The sequence below is a fragment of the Urocitellus parryii genome, chromosome 11, assembly GCF_045843805.1.
Source record: "Urocitellus parryii isolate mUroPar1 chromosome 11, mUroPar1.hap1, whole genome shotgun sequence".
NCBI lineage: Eukaryota > Metazoa > Chordata > Mammalia > Rodentia > Sciuridae > Urocitellus > Urocitellus parryii.
The window spans coordinates 40,269,181-40,279,896 of record NC_135541.1 but is presented as its reverse complement, the minus strand read 5'-3'; positions in this window follow the sequence as shown (position 1 = coordinate 40,279,896).

Sequence of the window (10,716 nt, the reverse complement as noted above, 5' to 3'; positions counted from 1 at the left end):
AATGAGTGGAGTTAAATGAGAAATGCGGGTTGTAGTGGGAGAGCCCTCGCCCCTGCTAGGCTGGCCAGGTTATTCAGATGAGTTTGCCAGTCATGTAGGTAACTGCTGGACCTGGGGGAAGTCTATAATTTACCACAATGGAGAGAAGAGGCTGATCATTTGAAGCTGGACTGAATTTGGTCTTTTATTATTGCTTTTCCATCCAACGCTATTCTCCAAGGTAGAGTGAATTTGGGAAGACAAATTAAGGTTTTCTACCCAAGGAGGACTGGGGAGCAGTAGCTTCCCCAAACAGTCATCTTTTCTAGATTGCCTGTCTAATAAATCTCTCTAATGCATTCTGCCTATAGACAGAGGTTGGAAATATATAGATATGTGATGACTTCAGAGTTTAAAAATCAGTAAGCACCCAGAGTAATGGAGGAAAAGTTTTCCCAGATATGATCCTTACCTAGATTCAGGAATTCAGAGTTTAATTCTGAGTTGACCCTAAGCTTATAAATCCTTCAAAGGCAAAGGGTAGATGCTTTGATCTTAGACAACAAGGAAGGGAGAAGCTGAGAAGACAGTCTCCTTCACTATATCTGGTCTAAGTAAATGGAAATCCCTAGGAACAAAAGCAGACAGAAGCTGAGTTATGGGTGCATGCACAGCCCTCCCTGCCTGGAGCAGCCCAGGTGCTGAACAATCGGAGGCCTGCAGGTTTCTGAGTTTCTGCTAGGTCTCCAGAGAGCATCTAAGTCAATCCTCTCCCAGCTATGGGATTCTTTCCTAGAGAGCGAGGGAGCTTTTTAATATGCCAATTTGCTAGATTGACATTACCCAGAATTCATTTTCTTGTATGCTTCTAGTTAGATGGGCCACAGGGAGATTCTTGAGAGATTTGAAGGATAGAAGGCAATTGGCAGCCCCTCTACAGCGTACCTACTGTTGCAGATCTGCAGACTCACCTAGTTGGCCTGATGCAATCTCTGGATCTGAAACTGCTTTCCCTTTGCTTGGATTCTTCTCAGCTTCCCCATCTCCTTATGTAAATGTGCATGCTAATAAACTTTCCATCAGTATAACAAAATACCTGAGATAATCACTTTATGAAGAGAGAAGGTTTACTTTGGCTCAGTTTTGGAGGTTGCAGTCCATGATCAGTTAGTTAGTCCTGCTGACTGGGCCTATGGCAAGGCAGTGCACCATGGAAGAGAGCATAGTGGGGCAAAATCACTCCCCTCATGGCCAGGCAGCAAAAGAGTGGAGGAAAGAACCAGCATCCCATAATACCCTTCTAGGTCATGTTCCCAGTGACTCTAAGACCTCCAACTAGGCTTCACATCTTATAGGTTCCACCTCCCAATGTCACCACCCTGGGGACCAAGCCTTTAACACATGGGCCCTTGGGGAATACTCAAGATCCAAGATGTGAATATGTTTATGATAATATCTGAATGTATGCATACGTATACACACAGGACATTTGTACACACACATACATAATTATGCTTACTTCCTTGACAAGAGATCCCGGCTTATATAGATAAGCAGCATCAGCAATCTGGGAAGCAGTGAAAATTAAGATTCCAGTTAGTTCTCATGGATTTCAGCTCATGTTTAAGCATTCTGGGCTGCTTCTGATCTCTCCCTTATTCATCTTCCCTTCCTAATGGCCTGCTCAGAAGACTTCAAACTCCAGTACCAGATGTGAGGCAAGAGACCTGGACTGCCTAACCAGCATGCACAACTGCAAAAAGCCAAATCCCTCTAGTAAATAAATAATACACATAATTATTAAATATATATGTGCAATTATTTATTCATTTATTTGAGGAGCAGACCCAATCACTGGAAGATCATATGCATGCACGTGTGTGTGTACATATATATATGTACACATACCTGATTATATGTGTATGCATATATGTCTCTGTATACACAAACATGTATACACACATGCATAATCTACTAGTGATTTTTTTCTGCTCTCCTGGTTGATCCCTGACTGATATAGATAATCATAAACTTTCTCTAATGGAGATTCTCTACTTCATAAGGCAACCAATTCATTTTCTATGATACACCAAAAAAGAAATTAAAGTTGTAATCTATTCTTTTTTTCTGGAGGTACTGGGGATTGAACCCAGGGCTTCATGCATGCATGGCAAGTTCTCTGCCACCATGCCACATTCCCAGCCCTTTAGCTTGTAATCTAAAACTGTTTTTCAGCCCAGAGTACTTCCCACATCTTCCTTAAGACTTCAGCCTCTCTCTACCCTAAAGCTTCTCCTGACTTCTCACTACACGGACCTCCCCCCTTCACATTCCCTCTCTCCAATTCTCACTTTCTTGAGCTTTAACATTGGATTCTTAATAAATTTAACCCCATAAATGTGACTGTGCCAGAGAGGCTATTCTGGTCCATCTGCTTTCTCAGCCCTGTCTCTTCTGCAACATTCCTGGGTCTTTTGAAGACAGTATTTCAAACTCTGGATGGTTACAATGTCATGGTACTATAGTGAGAAGGGAGAGAGTCATAGAATAAGACACAGAAGACCAGGGTGTGTATACTGCCAACCCAGAGTGCTGACTGCATCTGCTTATTCATCCTCTGAGGGCCTCAGTGCCTCAGCTGTAAAATGGACACACCCATAGCCAACCTGCCTGTGAGTCCAGGGAAGGCTGAGCTCCTCTGGGTGTTGGAGGCCCTTCTGACTTGATTCCGTCTCCTCAGTCTCAGATTAGCTCACATCTGAGTCAGGGAAATGCTGGTTATGAGGTGGTGATCAAATGTTGAGTGTGATATTTTGATACCTATACACATTGTATAATGATCAGATCATGATATTTAGTATATTCTTCATCTTAATACGTATCATTTCTTGGAGTGAAAACATTCAGAATCCTCTGACCTTCTAGTAATTTTGAAACATACCTGGTAATATTGTTGGTTATAGTTACCCTATTGTGTTTTAGAATAACAGAACTCATTCTTCCTAACAATAACTTTGTTCTTGTTTCCCAGTCTCTTCCTATCGTCTTCTCCCCTCTATCTTCTCTCATCTCTGGTAACCACTATTCTGCTCTATATTATGAGTTCAACAGCTTTTTTTAGGTACCACTAATGAGATCGTATACAGTGTTGGTGTTTCTGTATCTGGCTTATTTCACTTAATGTAGTGTCCTATGTTTTTGCAAATGACAGGATTTCATTCTTCTTTATAGCTGAATATTCCATTGTGTATATAGACTATATTTTCTTTATCTTTTCATCTTCTGGTGGACAATAACCTTGACTACATATCTTGGCTATTTTGAATAGTGCCACAATAAACTCAGAAGTGCAGCTATCTCTTCCAATATACTGACTTCATTTAATTCATATAAATTCCCAGTAGTGGGGTTGCTGAGTCATCTGATATTTTTAATTTTTTCAGGAACCACTCAACTGTTTTCCATAGAACTGTACCAACTTACATTTCCACTGACATTGTATAAGGGTTCCCATTTCCCCATGTAGTACTAGTGTTATTTTTTTTTATCTTTCTGATAACAGTAATTCTAATTGAGGTGAATGATAATACACTATAGTTTTCTTAAAATTTTTAGTTGTAGATGGACATATTATTTATTTATTTATTTTTATGTGGTGCTAAGGATTGACCAGTGCCTCACAAATGCTAGAGATGTGCACTACCACTGAGCCACAACTCTAGCCCCTCACTATAGTTTCTGTTTGCATTTCTCTCATCTTGTAATGCTGAGGATTTTTTCATATATTATTGCCCATTGTATGTCTCCTTTTGAAAAATGCCTTGATTCAAGTAGTTTGCCCATTTTTAAGTGGGATTATTTGATCTTTTGCTAATGAGTTGCTTGACTTCCTCACATGGTCTGGATACGAATCCCTTGTAAGGTGCTTAGTTTGCCAGGATCTTCTCCTATCCTGTACATTGTCTCTTTGTTGGTTATTTACTCTGTTGTATGGAAGCTTTTTAGTTTGATGTAATCCAGTTAGTTTACTTTTGCTTTTATACCTGTACTTTTGGGTCTTATACCCACCTCAAAAATTGCCTAGACCAATGTCTTGAAGTATTCCCCCTGTATTTACTTCTAGTTTCAAATTTGGGGGTATCACATTTAAATTTAATTTATTTTGGGTGGATATTTACATGCGATGGAGACAGATGTTCAGTTTAATTTTCTTGCATGTGGATATCCAGTTTTCCAAGCACCATTTATTGAAGAAACCATCACTTCCTCAATGTCGGTTCTCCGTGCCTTTACAGAAAATCAGTTGACTTTTAGTGTGTGGATTTATTTCCCTGTCTTCTATTCTGTTGCATTGGTCTAGGTGTCTATTATTTTCTGCCCCAGTTCCATGCTGGTTTTTCTGCTTTAGCTTTGTACTATATGTTGAAGTCAGCTAGTAAGAATGATACTATTCAGGATCTACCATAGTACTGCTTTCCTAAACTAAAAAAAAAAATTGAAGAAATTAAATGTATAGTATTTCCTTTTAATATAGATGCACATACTAAAATTACTTACAAGTAAAAAAATATTACAGAGCTGACCAAAAAGGGCAAATATTTAACTATGAAAGAATGATTAAACATTTCTTACTCAACCCAGTTTAAAACAAAACAGCAAAAACAGAGTAGACATAATAGAACAACCTATTATAAAGCCAACTACAAATAAAAAATCTAAAAGCTATCATTAAGAGACTTCAAAGTGATACAACTGATGAAATTAAGTATATACAAATGCAACCATTCTAATGAATAATAGAGAAGTTGAAGTTGTATATGTGTCTGAGCATTTACAGACTTTTTCTGCCATTATTCCCTAAACAATACAGTAATAACAATTATTTACCCAGCACTTACATTGTTTTAGATAGTATAAGTAATCTACAGATGACTTAAAGCATATCTGAGGATCTGAGGATTGTACAGGTCACATGCAAATGATTCATCATTTTTTATAAGGAACTTGAGTGTTCACAGATTTCAGTATCTTTAGAGATTTTGGAACCAATGTTCCATGGAGACAAAGGGATAACTTTATATTTTTCTGTTTGCATTTTCTTGTTTTCCTATGATTCTAGGATCGCGATTTGGGGGATTTTGTTTTTTCTGCATCTTTATTTCTAACACCTAGAATTTAAAAATAATTACAGAGCACCCTAATATGCTAATGATGATAAATCTTAGCCCAAACATGTAAGGAAGCTATTGTCCACATTTATAAGTAAAGTAGAGGATTAGAAAAGTGAGTCAGTTTTTTCAAAGCCACACCGCTGGTGACTTTATGAACTAAAAGTTGAACCCAGACCTTTCTGAATGAAATCTGATTTATCCACTATTCCCTTAAACTCCAGAGCCTATAATTGAGTGGGTGTCCTGTAAAGATTTCTGGGAAGGAAGGAAGAAAAGGGAAGGGAGGGAGGGCTGGGGGAGGGGCGGGAAGGATTGGGGAGGGGAGGGGAGGGGAAGGTAAGGATATATAATGAAAGTGCAAAGGGAAAATTTGAATGCAGGTAGCCAGAGTCAAAGAGGAGCTGTCCTGAAAGCTAGGTGTTAGAAGCAAATAAGTCAGACAGTGTTATTTCAGAGAGAATGCTGGGTAGACTGAACCACAGAAAGAAGCACTGGGAGAAAGTTAAACTTAGGACCTTTGAAATTCTTACATGGAGAAGCCGGAAACTTAGTGGGAGTCAAATATAACAGCAGAATAGGAACATGGAATAAGACACAAACTTGGGCAAAGCTTTAGAAAGCTCTGTTACTTGGCTCTTGTGCAATGAGCCAACCTCCACTTACCCTTCCTGTCCACTCCCAAGCCTCAGCTTGCTCATCTGTCCTTATAGCAGCCTTCGAGGAAATGATGATTATGTTTCAGGGGTGAAAAATTCAGACTCAAAATTAGGTATTTGGTAAAAGTCACTAATGCCAAGGGTGAGTTTGAGTGCAGATCACCAGGATTAAACTCTTCGAGTGTCAAACATGGTTAGTGTGTTCAGTTTGCTGCAGGATGATGTCCTCTGAAGGACATGTCTATGGGAATTTTGTCTGACAGCAGACTTTGTTTAAGCCAAGTATGACTCTCCCTGTAAGCACTCTCAGGGGAAACAGAAAGACCATCCAGAGCTTACTGGTCTCTAGATTCTTCACCTCCCTGTGTTTAACACATGTCCCTAATGTGGTTCTAATGCCAGTGTCTTTATTTATCAATGTCTCTCAGCTGGGGACACTAAGGCTGGGTGTCCCATTGAAGGTAATGCTCCCAGATGGCTCACAAATTAAGTTCCATAAGATGTAGTCATTCTTCTCTTTTAGTGAGTCCTTAGAGCTGAACTCATTTAACTTACCTAATATCCTATTTGAGTTGTTACATCCTAAACATGGATTGATTAGAACAGGGGAATAGGAGCTCAGGGAGAGCAGGGAGCTTTTGAAGTAAATACAAGGCCCCACTTTGGAGCTAAAAAGTCAGTTGAAGGTTCCCTTTACCACATGTTGGCTGTGTGGCCTTGATTTCTCTCTTTCACTTGCCTTCATTCTCTTACCTGTAAACACAGGACTAAAAGGTGGTTGTGAAGAGTATGTGGTGCCATAAATGTGAAATATTTGGTAAAGTGTAAAAGGTTAGGAAATGTACGTATGATACATTTAGATCTAATAGATCTAAAATCATTTAGATTACATAATAGATCCAAAACATTAATAAGAGTTCATTACATCACTGGATGCATTCCCTTGAATTAGCATGTCTGAGAAAAACAAATGAAATCAGAGCTCTCAGGAAGCTCAGAGCCGATGTGTTTCAACTTCCTGTGTCAGATGAGGAATTTAATTCCCAGAATGGGGTAGTAACTTGCATTCCATCACAAAAAAAAAAAATGGCACTGAGCTCAGCCTAACCTTCACAGATCAGCTTCTCCATTCACCTCATCTGACTAAAGCTCCAACCTCCACCTTACTGCAGACTGTCCACGGTGGGCCATGGTGGAACCACTCAAATCAGGAGCTTCAAACTGCACATGCCAAGGAGGGGGTCATACTCCAAAATATGTTTTCCCAGTATATTTATCAGACTTTTTTTTTTTTAGCTACAATTAAGAGAATGAATGTTGCAGGTTATAGAAAGACATCCAGGATGATCTGATCAGGATGTTGCATTTTGTTGCAGCATTGAAGGGAGTAGCTAATATGACCTGATGATTCTGAAACAGACTCAAACATTTCCTTTCCTCTCCTGGATACTGTAATGCAAGCTTCCTGAGGGCAGGGATCTTGTCTGGGAACCTTTCACAATGCATCCCCAGTATTTGGCATAATACTCAGCTCAGAGCATTTGCTCAGTAGAGATAATGATATTGCTTTAGTTCAAACTCACATGCCTGTCTGAAGAGCTTTATCTCTACTCTCAGTTTCCAAAGCCTCCTTTACACTACCCTCTGAATACCCTGCTCAATTACAAATATCAGGCCACTCCTTGGCTTAAACTTCAATGGTTACTTTTGCCTACTGGAGTTGGAAAAGTTCCTTAAAGTAAACTTTAAAGTTCTTCACTAACTTCCCAGACCCCATCTATAGAATCCTCACTTTCCAATCTTACCTTTCATAACACACAGACACACACACACATACACACACACACACACACACACACACACACACACACACACCCCTATATTTATTTTCTGGCCATACTGGATAGCCTGTGTCTGTTTCCTGAATATGATGGACACTTTCCACACCATTTCTTCTACCTGGAATGCTTCTTCCTGCGTCTTCCACCAGGGAAACCCTTACCTATTCCTCAAGATCCTTCCTGAGCTGCTCTGGTGTCTTCCACAGTTGAGCACATTGACCAAACTCCTCAAGAGCATGAGCTGTGCTTTTAGCCCCGCGGATTAGCGAAGAGGAGACAATCCTCAGCATTGTGCCCCCCTGCCCCAGGTCATGCAGATTGCTGTGAGCAACAAGGTTCAACCCAAGCCAAGTTATGATGCTAAGGGCATTTTTGCACTAGATCCAAACTACAGGCACCATGGAGAGAAGGGTGGTGTGCATTGTAGGTGTGGAAAAGAGCGGAGGCTTGCAAGCCACATCAGAGGACGTGCTTCTCTGCAGCTCCCAGACATTCAACCTGATGCTGCTCACCTAGCACTGCCAACAGCCTGTGCTTTCTAAAATAAAACCAAAGTAAACACTGATTATTATCTCCTCATTTAGCTCTAATAAAGTTATCACACATGATTTATTGTTTTTATTAAGGAAAAGTAAATGTCATGCTTTTGTAAGCACCTTTTTGATTACTGAAGTATACATGAATTTCAATTTTAAAGCAAACCTACACATATGACATGGAGCTTAGAAATTAGAGGAAATATCAAAAATAACATGTGTCTTCACTTGGGTACATTGTTTTTAGTATTTGTTGATGCATTTATTTATTTGCAGTGACTAAGAAATGAACCTAGGGGCATTCTACCTCTGAGCTAGAGCTCAGCCTTTTTTTATTTTTTATTTTGAGACAGGGTCTCGCTAAATTACCCAGATTGACCTGGCACTTAGTCTTCCTGTCTCAGCCTCCTGAGTAGCTGGGATTACAGGCAGGCTCCACTACACCAGGCTTCAGTCATTAGATTATACATTTTTGCTGTATTTCAGATTATACATATAAATATAAGCCTGGTTCATTTCACCCATACCATCAGTATTTTCCTGTGGTACGGAATATCTCAGTATCAAGCATTTTAAGTAACTGATATTCCATTAAATAAATGGACTGTTATTGGGTAGATTCACCATCATGCTTGTGGTCATTTCCCTATTGTTGAAGAGTGGTTTCCTTGCAAATTTTTACTCATGTCAATTGTATATGAAGAAACTTATATACACAAATATTTTCCAGTGTTTGGGATTATTGCCTTAGCTGACTCTGACACCTAAAATATTCAATACTCCCTCCTACCTGACCTCCCTGCCAAGGTAGAAGTTAACCCTAGCTCTTTAATAAGGAATTTGAGGGCTGGGGTTGTGGCTCAGTGGTGGAGCCCTTGCCTTGCATGTGTGAGGCACTGGGTTCAATCCTCAGCACCACATAAAAAAAAAAAAAAAAAACCAAATAAAACAAAATAAAGGTATTGTGTCCATCTACAACTAAAAAAATATTTTAAAAAATTAAGGAATTTGAGGAGCTGCATATGCCCTAGCCTAAATCAAACTTCCAACATTATGTCTTTATCAACCTCTGCATCCCACATGATCCCCACTGACCCACGTGTCCTGTGATTCTGATAAACACGAGTCTTTCTTTCACTCTGCACTAGTGTTTGGCTGTCCCTGTAACCCCAACAACTCCTCCACATACCTGCATTTACCTACCCTTCAGATCAATGGCACCTCCTCTGGGAAGTCCTTGCTGGCTTCAGTGAGCTGGATCAGGCATTCTTCGCCTGAGATTCTCTGATTCCCTGGGCATCTCTCTATCCTTCTGCTTACAACACACAGTTGAAAATACATGACTGTCTGAGGTTGGGAAAAGCATCTTTTTTCTTTGTTTCTTGGTTGTTAACACAGTACCCAACACATAGCTAAGTGTGGAATAGCTGATAAGCAAACCTATCAATAGATCTGGCAATCGGGATATTCCTGTAATATGTTAAAATATATGTGAGTATTGACAGATGGTGCCTCCTCTGACTCATTTTTGAATGGCAAAATATATTATTCATAAAGCAAAGCACAATGAGAAAAAAAAAGAAGACTGTAAGTGAGATTGCTGTAGAGAAACTGAATATTGGAAGATACCAAAGATCCCAGCTGATTCACACACGTTCTTTCAAAAACGTGACAATTATTCAGAAATTTGATTGTCCTGGTTCACTAAATACCGTGCCTATGCTAATGGTTTCCACATTTTTATTTCCTATTTTACCAAAGTCCTGAACTCGGTATCCCATCAGTGTCTTCACACATCTCCATGGGGTATTTCCTGGCAACTCAAACTTCAAAACTTTAGGACCAAACTAGGTCACCCACTTCAGCTGCTTCTTCTACAATCTTCCTCATCTTAGTGAATGACACCTCCTTTCTTCCAGGGACTCAACCCAAAGCTCTGGAGCCACCTTTGACCCCTATCTTTTCTTTACATTCTTTGTTCCACTCTCAGGACATTGTGTTGGCTCTGCCTTCAAACTGCATTGAATTCAGCTGCTTCTAGTCATATGCTCTGCCGCTATCACTATGGTCTGTTATTACTTGTCTGATGACAGTAATAACTTTCTGATTTCTGAGCTTTCAACTTTGCCCCCATATTTTACACACAAAAGCAAGTCATCCTTTCAGATATCCTCCTGTCATTGCTTAAAGCCCTTTACTGCTGGCCCCCCTCAAAAGGGGGCACCAACATATGAATTTGGGAGGCACAGTTCAGTCCCCGCCAACAGATTCCCATGTGATCCATGGCACTCTCTCCTCATCTCCCTTGGCTGCTGCAGCCAACCTGAGCTCCTTAGAGCTCCCTAAACACCCATCCTGGGGACACTGCACTAAGCATCCCTCCACCTAGACTGTCCTGGCATCTGCGTGATTCACCTGTTGTATTCTTCAGGCTTTTGCCCAGATGCCATCTGTTGACCATGTCTTTCTTGACCATCTTATTCACAAAGCATACCCTGCTCATCCCAGACCTATCCTTTGTACCTTGCTTTAT